The 21,525-nt window shown below is 46.4% G+C and overlaps 1 long non-coding RNA gene across 2 annotated transcripts in view; it reads right to left on the reverse strand.

Annotated features, from left to right (window-relative positions):
* LOC148508998 (uncharacterized) overlaps positions 1 to 21,525 on the reverse strand; it is a 162,556-nt gene that overhangs the window by 17,377 nt on the left and 123,654 nt on the right. For both annotated transcript variants that reach the window (XR_015869497.1, XR_015869496.1), the window contains exon 3: positions 1,094 to 1,170. This is a non-coding gene — a long non-coding RNA (uncharacterized LOC148508998). The remainder of the gene's footprint in view (positions 1 to 1,093; positions 1,171 to 21,525) is intronic.

Genomic DNA, 21,525 nt, shown 5'->3' on the forward strand with positions numbered 1-21,525 from the left:
GGTATCGGGTGAAATTATTTTTCAGAATTTGATGAATTACATAATTTGCACATAATTTGACTGCGGAAATTATCGGGGGGAAATTGTAACCAGGAGATATCAGTGTTAAGTTAAAAGCTTAATGAATAGCCCTGAACCTTAATTTTGACAAAAAAAATGTTAATTTTGACCCCCTTTTGTAGAAATTAAGAGATGATGAATTTAACCCATAATGTGTTTACCCCATATTTTCTGTTTTTATATCACTTAGAAAATAAGTACATCTTTAACCAGTATTATTTATAATTGTATGATTATGATATAGGGGTCTATTTACTAAGCAGTGTTAGGAGACAGAGTGAAAAGTGATAAGAAAGTGATAAGGTACCAGCCAATCAGCTCCCAACTGTCATTTTTCAAACACAGCCTGTGAGATGGCAGTTAGGAGCTGATTGGCTGGCACCTTATCACTTTCTTATCACTTTTGACTCTGTCTCCTAACACTGCTTAGTAAATAGACCCCATAGTGACTGTGATTGAATGGTTGTATTTGTAGTTTGGAAAAGGGAATCTAGGGTTTCATTCAGGAATTAGATAAGGGAATCAAAGTTTAGGATATAAGGTGGTATGTAAACAGTCATACGTGCTTGCAGATTATAGAAGGGTGGGGTGTTTTGGGTAGGAGTAAGGGGAGACTGTGACATTGTTTTGGGAGAGTTTGGTATTCATTTACATTGGTAATTATTCTTTAAAATTGACATAAGTGAAATTCAAATTATGCTTCCAAGGTATTAGATGATAAACCATTATAGGCATTGTAAGATGTTAATTTAATATTATCACTATTGTTTAGTATTCTTAATTAAAAATACCCTCACCCATTTTGGGTTATTTATTTTTCCAACCCTACAGTATGTCATTTGTTGTTAACATATTTAAGAGGGCAATGGCACAGGGTTCATTACACTTACACATTAGGCCAATAGGAGTGACCCGAGATGACCCCTGGTGCTCCTCCCTTCCTTGGAAGACAGAAGCTAGCTTAGTTGCAAGCACCACAAAGAAGAGAAATCTCAATAAGTCCATAGTTGATATAATTCTAACCGTATCTTACTAGAAGTGAGGATGGAAGCAGGTGAGCTATTCTCATGTTACAGGTTGATTGAAGCTTGCAGTCCACGGCAAAGGGCCCTACATTGACAACATAGAAAAAAATGAATTGCAGTTTAATTGCAGTCACCTCCACGATGACTGCATGTCACCTGGAGACTTGATCACGTAAATATTTTTACCTGTACATTTACATTTACTCTACATTTATTTTACTTCTATAACTTTGTGATTTTATATGCTTTATTATCTGCAAAATTAAATAAAATGTATGTTTTATGATTATCATGTAATACAGAATAATCTGAGGGCCCCATTGAACTGAGGCCCTGATTCAGAGCCGGACGCTCTGACCAGAGCACTCGCTCTGAATCAGGGCCGTCCTATTTAAATTTGGAGCGGCCTTTTGGACGCTCGCATAGCTGTGGGTTACCACCCACAGCTTATGCGAGCGTCCATGATGATGGTCGCGATGGTCAAGACCATTGCGAACATCGGGCTTGCGACGAGACCCTGCGGTAGGGTCTCGCTACCGCAAGCCCTGGAGTGATTTTGGCTCTATCAGAGCCAAAATCACTCCCACTGACATCACTAGTGATGTCAGTGGGGCCGGACCCAGACGGTAGGCGTTCCCATGGGAACGCCTCCGTCTGGCAGCCACGCCCCCGGCACGCCCACCAAAGGGGGCGTGCTGTCAATCACCATCGACAGCACGCCCCCTTTGGTGCGAGACCTGGAGCGACAGCTTGGCTGTCGCTATGCGGGTCTCGCGCATGCGCACGACGGAGCTCCCTCCGTCATACGCATGCGCATTTGGGTACCATCGACCCGCTTGCGAGCATCCTGCGCTCGCGAGCGGGTCTGAATGAGACCCTGAGTGCTTTCCTGTTCCCTTGATATATTTTATTTCGCTCAGAATAGCACTGACCTCACTGATTTACTGACAAATTTTTAAGTCTCTGTCATTTTGTGATCTGTGGGCTTATTCCTATATGAGATGATTATTGTGATTGGACCTGTGCAGAACTCACATCAACTCTTGTGCTATAGTGAATGTATCTAGCACACTGTTACAGATTGTATTGGGGTTATATATTGATTTTATACATATACAGATGTGTCCTCTTACACCTTTCCTGTTTTGCTCCATATGGCATGGTATGATTAGCACGGCTAAGACGCTGCACCATGAGTAGCAATTAGATCAATTCCTTTTTGTTTTTTGCTGCAATAGAATTTGAATAAAGTAGCGGATTTTAAGAAGAATCACAAAGTGCGGCTAAGAGTCCATGGCATGGCAAATTGGGCCATATGGCTAGATTTCAGGAAAGGTGTATGTGGACACATCTGTAACTTCTAAGGGAGAGTCTACAAACATGGTGCAAGAAGCACCCTCTACCAACATATTATTCACTAGGATACAGGGCCTGATTCAGAGATGTACGCAATGTTGATATTTGAGATATTATCGGTCAACTGCACATGTGTCTAAGTCGCACTGCACATGCATCAAGATACATTACTGTTAGTGGCATAACTAGGGCAGGGCGAGCGGGGCACGTGCCCTGGGCGCCGTGGGACCAGCGGCGCGGGGGGGGTGTGTGCGCCTGTGTGGTGCCGCTGGCCACGGTACCGGCCCGCCCTAGTTAGCCAGTGTAGCGCTGACCGCAGTGTGTGCGGTCAGCGCTACACATTTACACAGGACCGAGGCTAGGCTTCCCAGCACCAGTCCTGTGCTGCACAGCTGAGCCCCTTCCCTCCCCCTGAGCGCTTGCCCAATAGCGCCAGGAGGAGGGTGGCAGGCGGGCGGGCTCAGGCTATGCTAACACACACATCGCTTTCAGCGCTGGCAGCGATGTGTGTGTTAACCAGCAGCCAATGAGAGTCAGATGACTCTCATTGGCTGCTGCTACTGCACACACATCACCGCCGAGCGGCAGCGATGTGTGTGTGTGAATCAGCAGCCAATGAGGTCAGACAGACTCTCATTGGCTTCTGCTGCACACACATCACCGCCAGCGCTGGTGGCAATGTGTGTGTTAAACAGCAGCCAATGAGAGTCAGATAGACTCTCACTGACTGCTGCAGCCGCAGCACCCACTATAAGAGCCAGCTCCCTTCCGGTTCCTGCAGTGGCGCCAGCCCGGGAGGATTGACGTGCGGACGGCGGTGGGAGCCGGAGCGTGGATTCGGGTAAGTATTTTACTTTTATTTATTGATTAATGTCAGTGTGTATTTATCGGGGGAGGACTACTACTGGGGACACTGCTTCGGGGGTGAGACCGCTACTGGGGGGGAGCACTATTACTAAGGAGGGGACTAATACTGGGGGCACTGCTTCGGGGGGGGACCACTACTGGGGGGGAACAATTACTAAAGAGGGGGCTACTACTGGGGGCATTGCATTGGGGGGGACCACTACTGTGGACTACTACAGGGGGCACTGCATCAAGGGGGACTCCTACTGGGGCACTATATAAGGGGCTTACTACTGGGGGCACTGCACAGGGGGACCACTACAGGGGGCACTGAAAAGGGAGAACCACTACAGGGGGCACTGCATAGGGGAGATAACTACTGGGGGCCTGCATAAGGGGACATCACTCCTGGGGGCACTGTATAAAGGGCAAAGCATATGGGGGATCACTACTGGGGGCTGCATATTGGAGACTGTATAAGGGGAACTATTGCCGGGCTGCATAAGGGGGACTATTACTGGGGGTACTATATAAGGGGTACTACTGGGGGCCTGCATAAGGGGGACCACTACTAGGGGCACTGCATAGGAGGGACTGTATAAGGGGCACTGCATTAATGTGCAAATGGAAAGAAATGTTCCCAGTGACAAGAAAGGGGTGTGTGTCATGTTGACACACCCCATTTTTCAGTGGCCACGCCCATTGTGACCATGCCCATTTTTTAGCTGCACGCGCACATGGGGGGGTGGCGCTCCATTTACAATTTTGCCCTGGGCTCCAAATACCCTAGTTACGCCACTGATTACTGTAGTCGTTCGCAGTGACTTTTAGTATAAGTGATGGTCAGGGACATTTGTGGGAGGTAACAGGGAGCGGCGGCAAAGAATGCAGGCGTGTCATGACTGTTTTAGGGGCATGTCACAGCCTGCATATATGATCCCCTATGCAGTGAATGTGGCTCTGGCATGTTAGTTCCGGCAGCCATTATGAGTAGGGATGTGCGCCGGACAATTTTTGCTGGATTTGGATTTGGCTCTGATTCGTCATCCGGCTTTGAATTTGGATTTGGATTTGCCAAACCTGCCGTGCCTGGCTTTGGATTTTTTAACAAATATTGCCAAAAAAAGCTAAAATCACATAATTTGGGCTTTTTTTTGCTCCTAGAATATTATTAACCTCAATAACATTAATTTCCAGTCATTTACAGTCAATTTAGACCACCTCACACCAGTGCCCCCAGTAGTGGTCCCCATATGCAGTGCCCCCCTGTAGTAGTCCCTAATATGCTGCATTGCCCCCAGTAGAAGTCCCCATTATGCTGCATTGTCAGTGGCGGGCTGGGCCGGGGGGCAGGGTGCCATGTGCCCCCCGGGCCGCAGCGTCATGCGGGCCGCAGGCCGGTGCAGTCTGTGTCATTGTGACACAGACTTCACCGCGCATGTAGCGCTGACCGGACGGAGTTCGGTCAACGCTACACTGACAAACACACAGCCGCCGGCTCTGGCAGCTGTGTGTTTGTTGTAAGCAGAAGCCAATGAGAGTCTGTCAGACTCTCATTAGCTGCTGCGCCCACTGCAGGAGCCGCTCCATCTTCCGGCTCCCGTAGTGGGCAATGGGAGAGGTGTCATGACGTCATATGACGTCTCTCCCATAATGCAGAGCGGCCCGGCCCGGGAAGGACAGACGGAGGAGCGGATGGCGATGGTGGGAGCGGGGATTCAGGTAAGTGTTTTTTTTGTTTTTGTTTCTTATATTACGTGTGTCTACTGGGGGGGGGTCTGGCACTACAAAGACAAAGGGGGGGACTACTACTACTGGGGGCACTACAAGGGGGATGGGGGACCACTACTACTGGGGACTACTACTACTGGGGGCACTACAAGTGGGGACTACTACTACTACTGGGGGCACTACAAGGGGGATGGGGGACTACTACTACTGGGGACTACTACTATTGGGGACACTACAAGGGGGGGACTACTACTGGGGGCACTACAAGGGGGGGGACTACTACTACTGGGGGCACTACAAGGGGGGGAGACTACTACTGGGGGCACTACAAAGGGGGGGACTACTACTACTAGGGGCACTACAAAGGGAAGGGCTACTACTACTGGGGGCACAAGGGGCACTGCATAGGGGGGATCACTACTGGAGGCCTGCATAAGGGTGTTCTCTCCTGTGGCACACGGGGCACTGCACATGGGCACTACGACAGGGGGCTGCCCCTAATCTTAATTTTCACCTTACATTAATCCCATATGGACCAGTCTCCTCCCTGGAACACTTGAGGGGGGGGCGCCGTAGCAGGCACATTCTTTGGGCACCCTGGCTACACGCTACTCCTCTGCCAGGGCCACCTGCATGCATTTGCCCCCCAGGCTAAAAGTTGCCAGCCAGCCCCTGTGCATTGTCCCCAGTAGTAGTCCCCCTATGCTGCATTGCCCCAATAGTAGTCCCCCTTATGCTGCATTGTCCCCAGTAGTAGTCCCCCTTATGCTGCATTGCCCCCATATGCTGCATTGCCCCCAGTAGCGGCCCTATACCATGCCCCCAGTAGCGGCCCCTTACACACACAAAGAAAAAATAAAAAAAACTTATGTGAGCCCCGCTCCTGCCACAAACGCTGCCATCCGCTCCTGCCATCCGCAGCGGGGGGAGCCGGAAGGCGGAGCTCAGGAGTGAGCTCCAGCCGGCTCCCTCTGTGGACGTAGCAGCCAATGAGAATCTGTCTGACTCTCATTGGTTGCTATAACAAAAACGCGGCTGTGTGTTTGTTACTGTGTATGGCAGTCTGTCCTACACTTGTGGAGCCCTGATCCTCGCGAGGATCCGAGTCAGGCGGGGAACATCCGTACAGCATTCGGGTGGACTCGGATCCCCGATGTTCGGAGCGGTTCGGATTCCACAGAATCCGAATCGCTCATCCCTAATTACGAGTAGCCATAGGAATACTCAGAACTGCGATAATCGAAGGATCTGTAACTGATGCTGCCTCCTTGTACGCAGATGCTTGTACAGTACCGCAGCTGCGATGGGACTAGAGTACTACTCTAAATCAGGCCCACAGTTACAGTACAACCCTGATAGTGGGGTACTCTGGTGCACCGGCCACCTCTGCCAGTAATATGGGGGCTCACGTTTTAAACTATGAACAAGGAAAAATGAAAAAATAAATAAAATTGTATTGCTTAACTGTTGATTATGGTGCAAAATGGATTTAACTTGAAAAATATTCCGGCATTTGGTGTGGCGCCAGACTCTTCTCTCAGGTGAGCACTAATACTGGTTTAATGCAGTAAAAGATATGGATTACAGTTTAAATGATGTTAGTGTGTAGTTCTGGCTCTGGCATTTATAGGAAAAGTCTATGTATAGAAATTGCTGTGAGCTGCAGTAATGTGGCCTGTAGGTATGCAGCAATGGTTTTCTGTTAACGAGTTACTTTATTTATGTCTCTACCATGTATTCAATGTGTTACTAGAGATCAAGAAATATTTATCATTTGTATCTGCAGTAACACCGAGGAATACTTCTCATTGACAAATGCTGTTCCTAGGAACATTGCTTCTCTAATGTCATTCTGTAGATGAGGAGAACAGAGGCGATTTCCTTCCACAGACAGATAAAGGAATAAAACACAAAAACACCACCATACAATTATAATTGTGATAGGAACAACGCTCTCTGGGGTCATTCAGACCCGCTCGTGAGCGCAGGATGCTCGCAAGCGGGTCGATGTTACCCCAATGCGCATGCGCACGACGGAGGGAGCTCCGTCGTGCGCATGCGCGAGACCCGGACAGCGACAGCCAAGCTGTCGCTCCGGGTCTCACACCAAAGGGGGCGCGCTGCCGATGGTGACTGACAGCACGCCCCCTTTGGTGGGCGTGCCAGGGGCGTGGCTACCAGACGGAGGCGTTCCCATGGGAACGCCTACCGTCTGGGTCCGGCCCCACTGACATCACTAGTGATGTCAGTGGGAGTGATTTTGGCTCTGATAGAGCCAAAATCACTCCAGGGCTTGTGGTCACCGAGACCCTACCGCAGGGTCTCGTCGCAAGCCCGATGGTCGCGATGGTCTCGACCATCGCAACCATCTTTTTGGCCGCTCGCATATGCTGTGGGTGGTCACCCACAGCTATGCGAGCAGCCAGGAGGCCGCTCCATTTTTAGGTAGGAGGGCACTGATTCAGAGCGAGCGCTCTGGTCAGAGCGTCCGGCTCTGAATCAGGCCCTCAGTCATAGCTGCTCAGCTTGTATGCTTGAAGATTACCCCAAATAGTTTTAATTAAATTTGACTTATGAGAATTGCTATACTGGTGAACAGTATCACACAGAGAGAGTTACATTCCTGACATTAGACATGTTCTCAAGTAAATGGCTTAGGTAAAATAAAACATAAAATGGTTTATAAAATGTGACCCTGAATGAATCATCGCTGTAGTTGAAGTGATTTTCCAATATTACTTTATTTAAATCCACTCCCATACTGTTACTTTGTTGGAGTCCTCCTAGGACACCCATAGCTTATTGTACAGTACACAACAGCTTATTGTACAGTGCACAACTTATTGTACAGTACACAACAGCTTATTGTACAGTACACAACAGCTTATTGTACAGTGCACAACTTATTGTACAGTACACAACAGTTTATTGTACAGTACACAACAGCTTATTGTACAGTACACAACAGTTTATTGTACAGTACACATCAGCTTATTGTACAGTACACAACATATTGTACAGTACACAACAGTTTATTGTACAGTACACATCAGACAGGAACAAGGATTAACAATACCAATTTGAAATAATGACTGACTCCGATATGTAAAATACAGTAGAGCAATTGATTCATGTCTGTCATTTCCATCTCCTCAGAGTCTCAGATTTTTGAATGCAGCAGAGACATTGGGTCTGATTCATTATGGATCGCAACTGCAACAGCGTATTCAGATTGGCCGATGGTGCATACCGCGCATGATTATACACTGTAGTGAGCATGCATGAGTTAGCAATGTGATCTCACTGCGATTACTTATGCAGATACAAAGCCATCACAAATTGTGGGATAGAACGTCAGCATTTGGGGGGGGGGGGGGGGGCCAGGGGAGTGGTCAGAGAAGCTCAGGCATGCCTGTACGTTTGAACGCCGTTTCCTGGGCATGCATGAATTAGCCACTGCGACAGCATACACAGCTTGTGCACTCACTGCGTACAACGAGGTTAGCAATTCCTGAGTAAGGTCAGACCTGTTGTAACTGTGCATGAGGGGCTGATGTTACTCGATGGTAGTGATGTATACGCAGGTCTGCGAGGTCTTACGGATGTGCGAAAGTGGTAGCGGGCGTCTCTATGCTGGCTTTGCAGTTGCAAACATTAGCATACTCTATTTTTGCAGCAGATCCGCATGCGTAATTGCAGCTGCGATCGCAATAGCAATCCGTAGTGAATCAGGCCCAGTGTCGGAATAGAGATGAGGGACCCAACGGGGTAATGTAATGGTAGGGGTCTGTGAAAAATTGTGTGCGTGCCACCACAATGCCAACCACCAGAGGGTTGTAGTCGGTCCATGAAATAAAGTTTTGATTTTTCATTTGGTACTTCTTTATTATAAAGATAATATAATATAATTCCTCCACTTGAACTGCATTATTCAAATCCCTCACTGCCGGCCTCCAGTCAGTGAATAAGGCAGCTGAAGTTTTGAAAAAAGCAGATCAATTGGACGTAGCAGCCAAAAGAAAGAAAACATTAGTAATTTAAACATTTTATATAATGTAAATTATACAGTATATATTGCAAACCAACAAAATAGGTAAGATGCAGACTAGAGACAAGGGGCCTGATTCAGACCCACTCGCGAGCGGCTGTCCGCTCGCAAGTGGGTCGATGTTATGCACTGAGCATGCGCACGACGGAGGGAGCTCCGTCGTGCGCATGCGCCAGACGCGACGAGCGAAGGAAAGTCCTTTGCTCGTTGTGTCCGATCAAAGGGGGCGTGCTGTCAATGTTGATTGACAGCACGCCCCCTTTGGTGGGCGTGCCGGGGGCGTGCCTCCCTGACGGGGGCGTTCCCACGGGAACGCCTCCCGTCAGAAGCCGGCCCACTGACATCACTAGTGATGTCAGTGGGAGTGATTTTGGCTCTGATAGAGCCAAAATCACTCCAGAGCTTGCGGTTGAAAACCTCAACCGCAGGCTCCGGCTCGCAATTTCGATGGTCGCGATGGTCTCGACCATCGCGGCCATCACAATGCACGCTCGTATAGCCTGTGGGTGGTGACCCACAGCTATACGAGCGTCCAGGAGGACGCTCCATGAAAATGGAGCCCGGCCCTCATTCAGAGCGTGCGCTCTGCTCAGAGCGTACGGCTCTGAATGAGGGCCAAGGTTTGGGGAACTCACTGTAACTAATTTCAGCACTCTGTAAGCCTGTACCCAATGAAAGGCAAGCACTAGAGCTGCTGAAAGTAACTAGGCAACAGGAGTCAAGGAGCACTGGAAGCAAGGATAGTGCTGGGGAGGGACATGAGGAAGGAGGTCCTGGCCTTGAAGTCTTTCATGAACAGTTGGAGAGTGAATGGGGGAGAAGTGAAGGAAAGGACAGGACAGGAGAGAAGACAGCAGATTTAGGAGGAGGGAATGTAAGTTTTGATGAAAAGGTCAGTTTTTAGTGAGCCAATGAAGCTGGGGACATTGGGAGAAAGTCTAATCTGGCGAGGGAGTGAGTTTCAGTGGAGGGAGCAGAACTGGAGAAATCTTGTGGAGCGCATGAGAAGAGGTAACTAAAGTAGATTGGAAGCGGCAATAGGAGGAAATAAGAAAGAACAGAAAGAGAGAGAGTGACTAGAAATGAAGCAGGGGACAGAGTGAGTGAGTGCTTTAAAAGTGAGCGCCAGGAGCTTGAACTGAATTCTGAGGGGGGTATGGAGTTTGTGAAGCAAGTTGCAGTGGGGGAAGCCGACACGGAATGGTTATAAAGAAGAATTAAATGGGCGGCAGAGTTATGATACACTGAAATCGAGTAAGTAAAGAGGAGGCCAGAAGGGTGAATGTTACAATAGTCAAGGCGAGAGATGACGAGTGCATGAATAAGGGTTTAGTGGACATCAGTCTAATCTTAGAGTTGATTCAGAGTTGTAAATGGCACAAATGAGATATAGATTAACTGTGTGGGGTGAAGGATAATGAAGAGTCAAGGATGAGACCTGTAAATTCATATGAGACGAATCAGTAATGTGCAGGCACCAGAGCTAGTAGAATCTAGGCTTTACTCTCAATCTCATTACAAACATTGCCACTGGGGGAAACTTCTGATGCAGAGACCAACAAACCAAACAAACAAACAAGGAACTATTAATCTAGGCACTTATCTGCTGCAACAAATGAATTATTATAGTCTCAATATATAATTTGTTGGTATATAATATATAGTGAATTAGAGCTGCATGTCCTTAAAAATGGGATTTTTGATTACCCATTACCAAAATCTCAAAAGAAAATATATATCAAAACACTGCGCTAATAAAAATCTAACACTTGTGAGATGACAGAATGATAAGATATAGCAATCAAAGCTCTGTTGATCATAGGTAGATTAATTTATTTACTTGCAATGGATAGATGTGACATATAAATCTCTCATGCTATATACACATATATATTCAATACACAATAAGAAACAAACAAAAAATTGTTTAAGTATATGCAGATACCGGCAGCTACAGGAGGCGATATCAGTGCTAGAGAAGTCAGCAGATGGTCTACACTAAAGTTGGATATTTTGTTTTCAATCCCATCGTGTTAAATTGCCTTTGCCTTAGTGATTCTGAACTCACAGGAGCTATGGGTACTCTCAACTGGCACATAAGGCTGCTACAGGCAGACCAGCTTGGCTTGGTGGGCAAAAGAGATACACATAAGAACGGAACTTCAGCTTACACTAGTGTGAGACACTCGCTACACAACGACACCGCAGGTACTTTGGATTTGTTTCCTAGTTACATTTCAGCTTGTCCATTCAATAACCAGCCTAATTGGATATCAATGTGGAGCTTTTAACTGGATCAAGTACTACTACTATAGCAACAATCACGTAATATTGCAATACAAATGATGTGTGCACACAAAAAGACATTTCTTTATAATTATCACTATTGCAATATCCGTGCAGCTATCCAATATTCACTCTTGTAAAAACCTATAGACATATATATGTATATATTTTTATTTTTCTATTTATATTTACTTAAACAATTTTTTGTTTGTTTATTATTGTGTATTGATTATATATGTGTATATAGCATGAGAGATTTCTATGTCACATCTATCCATTGCGAGTAAATAAATTAATCTACCTATGATCAACGGAGCTTTGATTGCTATATCTTATCATTCTGTCATCTCACAATTGTTAGATTTTTATTAGCGCAGTCCTTTTGATATATATTTTCTTTTAAACAAACAAACTGATGCATCTACATCCTCCCTTTTTAGCAGGTTAAACACATCAGGTGTCTGGGTGTAAGGCAGTGTAGCAATGTGTGTGCAGAACAGTGTTCAAAACCAATTGCAGACATGTAGGGTGAGCAAACTGGAGAGCATGCTATGAGACAAAGGCCCTCATTCAGAGCCGGACGCTCTGAGCAGAACGCTCGCTCTGAATGAGGGCCGTCCTCCATAAAAATGGAGCGTCCTCCTGGACGCTCGTATAGCTGTGGGTCACCACCCACAGCACATACGAGCGTGCAGGATGATGGTCGCAATGGTCTTGACCATCGCGACCATCGCCAGTGCGACCAGAAGCCTGTGGTCGGGTTTTTCGACCACAAGCCCTGGAGTGATTTTGGCTCTATCAGAGCCAAAATCACTCCCACTGACATCACTAGTGATGTCAGTGGGGCCGGCTTCTGACGGTAGGCGTTCCCTTGGGAATGCCTCCGTCTGGCAGGCACGCCCCCGGCACGCCCACCAAAGGGGGCGTGCTGTCAATCAACATCGACAGCACGCCCCCTTTGATCAGACACAACGAGCGAAGGAAAGTCCTTCGCTCGTCGCGTCTGGTGCATGCGCACGACGGAGCTCCCCCCTCCGTCGTGCGCATGCGCAGTGCAGACCATCGACCCACTTGCGAGCGGACAGCCGCTTGCGAGTGGGTCTGAATGAGGCCCAAAGTCCTGGAAGTTTAGATAGGGCTTGGATACCCTTCCTGTTTGGGTAATGAAGAAAGAGGCAAGGAAAGCAGGTTCACTTTGTGAATCATCACTAACTGGTGATGTGACAGGGATGTTTGCATCTGTTGCAGGTGTGGTTTGAACTGTCTCTGTCCATAACAATAGGCTCTTTAAGACCTTCATAGGCAGTATGACAGGTGGTACTGCAGGTTCAGGAACTCCCAGTAGTTGATGCCTGTTTCAGTCACATAATGTACCATCAGCCTCCACAATGTAACTATTGGGTCTGTGAGCAAGTCTCTGGACCATACGCAAATGGTCTAATCCCATGGGTGTTTGAATATGCAAACCCTGACCAGGATGTACAGTAGATGGCTTAGGCAATGTGCTGATCTGTCATGGCTTGTCTTGACCTGTTGCCTGGAGTTTACCATAGCAATTTGTATTTTGTGCTCAATCTTTGGGTGCAGTTGGCACATAGAGATGGGTATCACTGTTTATGTGTATCTGGAGAAGAGGCTATGTGCTTTATAGGGAAGTCCATCCCTTGGAGTATTCCTGAGACTGAAGAGCAACAGGAACACATCTGTGCTATCTTTTTAAAACAGATGCATAGCCGAATGAACTGCTCTTTTAGCAAGGACATTGTATTGAGGGTACATGGGGCTACTTGTCATGTGATTGATGTCCCATGTGATGTAAATGAGCTGATATTTGTTGCTCATGAACTGCACTGCATTATTAGTGAAGAGTCCTTGAGGTAGACCAAGAGCCAAGAAGTGCCTCTTCAATTTGTTGATCACAGATTTACTTGTAATGTTGGACAAGTAGTCCACTTGTACCAAACCATGTATGAGTCCACCAGGACTAAGTGCTCCTTCCCTGACCAATCTAAGATGTCAGCTGTCCCAATGGATCAGGGAAGGTCAGGAATTTCATGCAGAGTGAGAAGCCCCTTGGCATGATGAGCATGAAGAGCATTACATGGAAAACAAACAAGCACAAAGTAGACATGGAGGGCCAGAAGAGAGCTTCTTTAGCCCTGTGCTTGGTGGCTTTGCATTCGAAATGATCCCAGTGTTACAAGTCACGGCACGACTTGCTACATGACCTTCCAGCACTTTGATCGTTACTCCTTCTACTTCCACCTGCCATATGAGTACTGCACCATCTGTTGCTAGGCGATCTGGACGCCGGACAACATCACGTGTTACTGGAACACTGAATGATCTTCCGCTACTTTGATTGGTTCTTCATCTGTTAAATATCCGGCAGCATCTTCATGGCCTTGCCAGCTATAGCGTCTCTGTACGTGCCCTTCCTGTTCCTGCATCTCTCTAAGCCATACCTTGGTCATCAGGCCGCACCATATCCTCCTGCTCTCTTAGCTGCACCTCGGTCATCAGGACGCACCATATCCTCCGGCTCTCATAGTCGCACAACGGCAAACCAATTCGCACCTTGCTGCATCAATTCAACTTGCTATACCAGCCACTTCAATTCTACCAGATACTTGCTGTACCAATTCAGGCTAGCACCATAGCCACTTCAATTCTACCAGCTACAGTACTTGCTGCATCAATTCAACAGGCAATACCAGCCATCTCAATTCCTCCAGGTATAAGCTGCATGTAATTCCTCAGACTGTAATAGCTGCATTATTTCAACAGCGGCAATTGCCGCATCTGTACCACCAGTGCCACATTAGCCGCATCTGTACCACTTGTGCCACACTAGCCGCATCTGTACCACTTGAGCCACATTAGCCACATCTCTACCACCAGTGCCACATTAGCTGCATCTATACCACCATTGCTGTATTAACCGCATTTATACCACCAGTGCTTCATTAGCCACATCTATACCACCAATGCTGCACTAGCTGCATCTCAGCTACTGACTCTCGTTGGTGTCACCTTCTACTCTGGTACTCCTGGGTGGTCTGTGTAAACCCCTACTACTTCAAGTTTAAGTCAAGGCAGCCGCCTAAGTACCGGTGAATGTTCCTATTTCTAAGAGAACAACAGGTGGCTGTTAGTGGCAGAAGATCTCATCTTTTGAGTTTTGGGGGTTTACGCAGGGTATCCTGGGAAAACCGTAACACCCAGACAGCATAGACATGTTGCAACACAAAGGGTATTACAAACCATAGACCTCTCATGATGACACCATCTGTCAAAGTCAGCTTGACATGCATGGCAAAGAAAGGACGCAGGTCCTGAGACTACTCACAAGAAGAAGTGTGCCAATCTTCAAAGTCAACCTGGGATTACCTGCAACAGAGGTTATCATTGAGAGTGGCGTCACAGAGCTCCTCAAGGCACTACAAAGATAACACATACATCTCCATAATATTGAAATCATCTTCACCCTCAGCAACTGCAGAATGAGGGTGGAAGGGAAATAAAAGGGCATCAGGCATGTGAAGCTCCCCATCTCATTTATACACAACAATGGTAGCACTGCAACTTCAACATCAGGTGTTTCATTTTAGCAGTGGCTGTATGGAGAGGTTCTCAAAGGATACCTGTCAGAGTCTGAGTTTGTTGTGGACCCGCGGTGGAAACAGGAGCAGACACCAGAACAGGTTTAAACTGAAAGGTGGGTTGTTTAATGTGACTGTTTGAAGACATGAATAATAAGATAAACTAAAGTCCAGTAATAAACAAACTGATATATGTGGCTGAAGGGAGCTGTAGTGAATGGGAGTAAACAAATGTCCAGATCAGTGACAGAGATGAATCCAGATACTGTAGACTGTGAGAGTGAAGTGGATATCCAGGTTTGCTGAATAGTGGCTGAAGGGGATATCTGGTAATGCTGTGATGCTGGCTGAAATGGAAATCTGGAAATGCTGTGATGAGTTTAACTGAGGAGACACGTTCAGGCATGAGTGGGTTAACTGAGGAGACAGGTTCAGGCAGGAGTGGGTCTGGTGGAAGGTGCAGGGCTGATCTCAGCAGAGAGCAAGGCAAGGCAGAGCGGTGCAGGCTATGCAGGGAGCCAGAGACCGACAAGGAGCTAGGGCAAGCACCGGAGCACAAGTCTAGGTTTCAGGCATGCAGATAACTCTCTCACAGCTACGCTGTGAACACATTGCACTGGCAACTACAGGGAGCTCCAAACACCCTTAAGTGCCCAGTAGCAGAACGTGATAGGCCGGAGAGAGCAGGTGACCTACAGACGATTGGCCTGCTATGTCACATGGCCAAAGACAACATGGTGGCGCCCAGACACCTGTGATGCAGAGATGCCACTAGACTTACCCTTGCCAGGATGGCTCAATGCTAGCAGACCTCTGCGTACAACCAATGCCAATCTCCATATGCCAGCTCCCCCGACAGAAGGACCGTGCCACAGCGCCCTCACCGATAAGGACCGCAAACCTCCACGCCGCAAAACCCTGGTCGTGACAATACCACAACAGGAAAGCCAAAGATAAATTTGTGAAATTTTTGACAAGCAAACACCAACACCAGCAATAACTATTTGATCTGCATATCTTGACAGACTCTGTGAGAATATAGGAAGCAAAAGCAACTGGTTTGTTCGCATACAGACATCACAATGGCCATGCTGAGAAGCATCAGCAGAGATAAGGACTGGTAGGTGTACATCAAAGAAACATAGGACCAGTATACAGGTTGAACATGGACTTTAATCTCACTAAAGTATGACAGAAACTTAGAGAGGTAGTTTATTATACCCACGAACCATTGAAGCTTGTTGGATTGTCAGAAGGAGTAGGCATTTCTTGTATGGTCAGAAATACAGAAGGATAGGTACATCTGCACACACCAACAAAATTGAATATAAGAAGCCCGTATTTTTATCCTAAGCTAAGTTATTGTTCCATTTGTGGGTGCCGCCAGCTGACAAAATAATAGTAAATGAATGATGCAAGGAGAAGAAGGTTATGGGCCATATTCAATATGGGGTGAAAAGTCCGTTATCGGCAACATTATTTTCGCCTGTTTCAATTATCCCCATATTCAATTTCAAAGACTTTTCGCAGGTGCGAAAAGTCTTTATTAAAAACAGGGATAAGTTTTCGCCATGAAATACATGGCGAAAAAAAGTGCAGAATTGGAGTATAAAATAATGAAAAGTAGCCTGCACCCCTTGTAATGTCCCCCAAGGGTTTTCTATGTCAAATTTATTTAAAAAATGTCCATTGGTCACTTCAAAAAATTTACTTTTTTTTTATGGGTGATGAAAAAAAAATGGGGGACAAACTTCTAAAGTAGCTAAAGTGATTCCTCAGGGGTTCCCAAGTGTGCGACAGGTGTTTCTAGCATGCGAGTGGTAGCAACAGGTGCATTTTTGAAGAATTTTAAAAACTGACTTTAGGGACTTAAAAATATGCCATTTTCATGTACCCCAAATTGGATGGGACTAGTTTTCTTTCCCCCAAAAAACCCCAAAGTGTTATTCTTCATCCCTTCTACTAAAGCCGCATTTATGCACCTGCCGTGGTTATTAAAAACCCCGACTACCTTCAGCAGCCCAAATTGGGGGTACCCATAGTGATCCCCCATGTCAGGACATCTTTTGAGGAGTGACATCATGATTTCACCAAAAACTGACAGAACTTTTTGATACTTACTTTTCCACTGGGTCCCGTTTTCACCAGATTCTAATTGAATGTGGGGATAAACGGGCACGCGCCCGATACTTTATCCCTGCAAAAAACGGCGATGATGGCGAAAAGACCAACCTCGGACTTTGCGCCCCATATTGAATATGGCCCTGAGTCTCTTAAAGGGGCGCACAAAAATTATCTTGATTTTTATAAAAACTTATAACAGAATGATATGACAGAATGATAAGATATAGCAATCAAAGCTCTGTTGATCATAGGTAGATTAATTTATTTACTTGCAATGGATAGATGTGACATATAAATCTCTCATGCTATATACACATATATATTCAATACACAATAAGAAACAAACAAAAAATTGTTTAAGTATATGCAGATACCGGCAGCTACAGGAGGCGATATCAGTGCTAGAGAAGTCAGCAGATGGTCTACACTAAAGTTGGATATTTTGTTTTCAATCCCATCGTGTTAAATTGCCTTTGCCTTAGTGATTCTGAACTCACAGGAGCTATGGGTACTCTCAACTGGCACATAAGGCTGCTACAGGCAGACCAGCTTGGCTTGGTGGGCAAAAGAGATACACATAAGAACGGAACTTCAGCTTACACTAGTGTGAGACACTCGCTACACAACGACACCGCAGGTACTTTGGATTTGTTTCCTAGTTACATTTCAGCTTGTCCATTCAATAACCAGCCTAATTGGATATCAATGTGGAGCTTTTAACTGGATCAAGTACTACTACTATAGCAACAATCACGTAATATTGCAATACAAATGATGTGTGCACACAAAAAAGACATTTCTTTATAATTATCACTATTGCAATATCCGTGCAGCTATCCAATATTCACTCTTGTAAAAACCTATAGACATATATATGTATATATTTTTATTTTTCTATTTATATTTACTTAAACAATTTTTTGTTTGTTTATTATTGTGTATTGATTATATATGTGTATATAGCATGAGAGATTTCTATGTCACATCTATCCATTGCGAGTAAATAAATTAATCTACCTATGATCAACGGAGCTTTGATTGCTATATCTTATCATTCTGTCATCTCACAATTGTTAGATTTTTATTAGCGCAGTCCTTTTGATATATATTTTCTTTTAAACAAACAAACTGATGCATCTACATCCTCCCTTTTTAGCAGGTTAAACACATCAGGTGTCTGGGTGTAAGGCAGTGTAGCAATGTGTGTGCAGAACAGTGTTCAAAACCAATTGCAGACATGTAGGGTGAGCAAACTGGAGAGCATGCTATGAGACAAAGGCCCTCATTCAGAGCCGGACGCTCTGAGCAGAACGCTCGCTCTGAATGAGGGCCGTCCTCCATAAAAATGGAGCGTCCTCCTGGACGCTCGTATAGCTGTGGGTCACCACCCACAGCACATACGAGCGTGCAGGATGATGGTCGCAATGGTCTTGACCATCGCGACCATCGCCAGTGCGACCAGAAGCCTGTGGTCGGGTTTTTCGACCACAAGCCCTGGAGTGATTTTGGCTCTATCAGAGCCAAAATCACTCCCACTGACATCACTAGTGATGTCAGTGGGGCCGGCTTCTGACGGTAGGCGTTCCCTTGGGAATGCCTCCGTCTGGCAGGCACGCCCCCGGCACGCCCACCAAAGGGGGCGTGCTGTCAATCAACATCGACAGCACGCCCCCTTTGATCAGACACAACGAGCGAAGGAAAGTCCTTCGCTCGTCGCGTCTGGTGCATGCGCACGACGGAGCTCCCCCCTCCGTCGTGCGCATGCGCAGTGCAGACCATCGACCCACTTGCGAGCGGACAGCCGCTTGCGAGTGGGTCTGAATGAGGCCCAAAGTCCTGGAAGTTTAGATAGGGCTTGGATACCCTTCCTGTTTGGGTAATGAAGAAAGAGGCAAGGAAAGCAGGTTCACTTTGTGAATCATCACTAACTGGTGATGTGACAGGGATGTTTGCATCTGTTGCAGGTGTGGTTTGAACTGTCTCTGTCCATAACAATAGGCTCTTTAAGACCTTCATAGGCAGTATGACAGGTGGTACTGCAGGTTCAGGAACTCCCAGTAGTTGATGCCTGTTTCAGTCACATAATGTACCATCAGCCTCCACAATGTAACTATTGGGTCTGTGAGCAAGTCTCTGGACCATACGCAAATGGTCTAATCCCATGGGTGTTTGAATATGCAAACCCTGACCAGGATGTACAGTAGATGGCTTAGGCAATGTGCTGATCTGTCATGGCTTGTCTTGACCTGTTGCCTGGAGTTTACCATAGCAATTTGTATTTTGTGCTCAATCTTTGGGTGCAGTTGGCACATAGAGATGGGTATCACTGTTTATGTGTATCTGGAGAAGAGGCTATGTGCTTTATAGGGAAGTCCATCCCTTGGAGTATTCCTGAGACTGAAGAGCAACAGGAACACATCTGTGCTATCTTTTTAAAACAGATGCATAGCCGAATGAACTGCTCTTTTAGCAAGGACATTGTATTGAGGGTACATGGGGCTACTTGTCATGTGATTGATGTCCCATGTGATGTAAATGAGCTGATATTTGTTGCTCATGAACTGCACTGCATTATTAGTGAAGAGTCCTTGAGGTAGACCAAGAGCCAAGAAGTGCCTCTTCAATTTGTTGATCACAGATTTACTTGTAATGTTGGACAAGTAGTCCACTTGTACCAAACCATGTATGAGTCCACCAGGACTAAGTGCTCCTTCCCTGACCAATCTAAGATGTCAGCTGTCCCAATGGATCAGGGAAGGTCAGGAATTTCATGCAGAGTGAGAAGCCCCTTGGCATGATGAGCATGAAGAGCATTACATGGAAAACAAACAAGCACAAAGTAGACATGGAGGGCCAGAAGAGAGCTTCTTTAGCCCTGTGCTTGGTGGCTTTGCATTCGAAATGATCCCAGTGTTACAAGTCACGGCACGACTTGCTACATGACCTTCCAGCACTTTGATCGTTACTCCTTCTACTTCCACCTGCCATATGAGTACTGCACCATCTGTTGCTAGGCGATCTGGATGCCGGACAACATCACGTGTTACTGGAACACTGAATGATCTTCCGCTACTTTGATTGGTTCTTCATCTGTTAAATATCCGGCAGCATCTTCATGGCCTTGCCAGCTATAGCGTCTCTGTACGTGCCCTTCCTGTTCCTGCATCTCTCTAAGCCATACCTTGGTCATCAGGCCGCACCATATCCTCCTGCTCTCTTAGCTGCACCTCGGTCATCAGGACGCACCATATCCTCCGGCTCTCATAGTCGCACAACGGCAAACCAATTCGCACCTTGCTGCATCAATTCAACTTGCTATACCAGCCACTTCAATTCTACCAGATACTTGCTGTACCAATTCAGGCTAGCACCATAGCCACTTCAATTCTACCAGCTACAGTACTTGCTGCATCAATTCAACAGGCAATACCAGCCATCTCAATTCCTCCAGGTATAAGCTGCATGTAATTCCTCAGACTGTAATAGCTGCATTATTTCAACAGCGGCAATTGCCGCATCTGTACCACCAGTGCCACATTAGCCGCATCTGTACCACTTGTGCCACACTAGCCGCATCTGTACCACTTGAGCCACATTAGCCACATCTCTACCACCAGTGCCACATTAGCTGCATCTATACCACCATTGCTGTATTAACCGCATTTATACCACCAGTGCTTCATTAGCCACATCTATACCACCAATGCTGCACTAGCTGCATCTCAGCTACTGACTCTCGTTGGTGTCACCTTCTACTCTGGTACTCCTGGGTGGTCTGTGTAAACCCCTACTACTTCAAGTTTAAGTCAAGGCAGCCGCCTAAGTACCGGTGAATGTTCCTATTTCTAAGAGAACAACAGGTGGCTGTTAGTGGCAGAAGATCTCATCTTTTGAGTTTTGGGGGTTTACGCAGGGTATCCTGGGAAAACCGTAACACCCAGACAGCATAGACATGTTGCAACACAAAGGGTATTACAAACCATAGACCTCTCATGATGACACCATCTGTCAAAGTCAGCTTGACATGCATGGCAAAGAAAGGACGCAGGTCCTGAGACTACTCACAAGAAGAAGTGTGCCAATCTTCAAAGTCAACCTGGGATTACCTGCAACAGAGGTTATCATTGAGAGTGGCGTCACAGAGCTCCTCAAGGCACTACAAAGATAACACATACATCTCCATAATATTGAAATCATCTTCACCCTCAGCAACTGCAGAATGAGGGTGGAAGGGAAATAAAAGGGCATCAGGCATGTGAAGCTCCCCATCTCATTTATACACAACAATGGTAGCACTGCAACTTCAACATCAGGTGTTTCATTTTAGCAGTGGCTGTATGGAGAGGTTCTCAAAGGATACCTGTCAGAGTCTGAGTTTGTTGTGGACCCGCGGTGGAAACAGGAGCAGACACCAGAACAGGTTTAAACTGAAAGGTGGGTTGTTTAA

This window comes from Taudactylus pleione, unplaced genomic scaffold (assembly GCF_031769625.1).
Source record: "Taudactylus pleione unplaced genomic scaffold, aTauple2 ptg000333l, whole genome shotgun sequence".
Classification (NCBI taxonomy): Eukaryota; Metazoa; Chordata; class Amphibia; order Anura; family Myobatrachidae; genus Taudactylus; species Taudactylus pleione.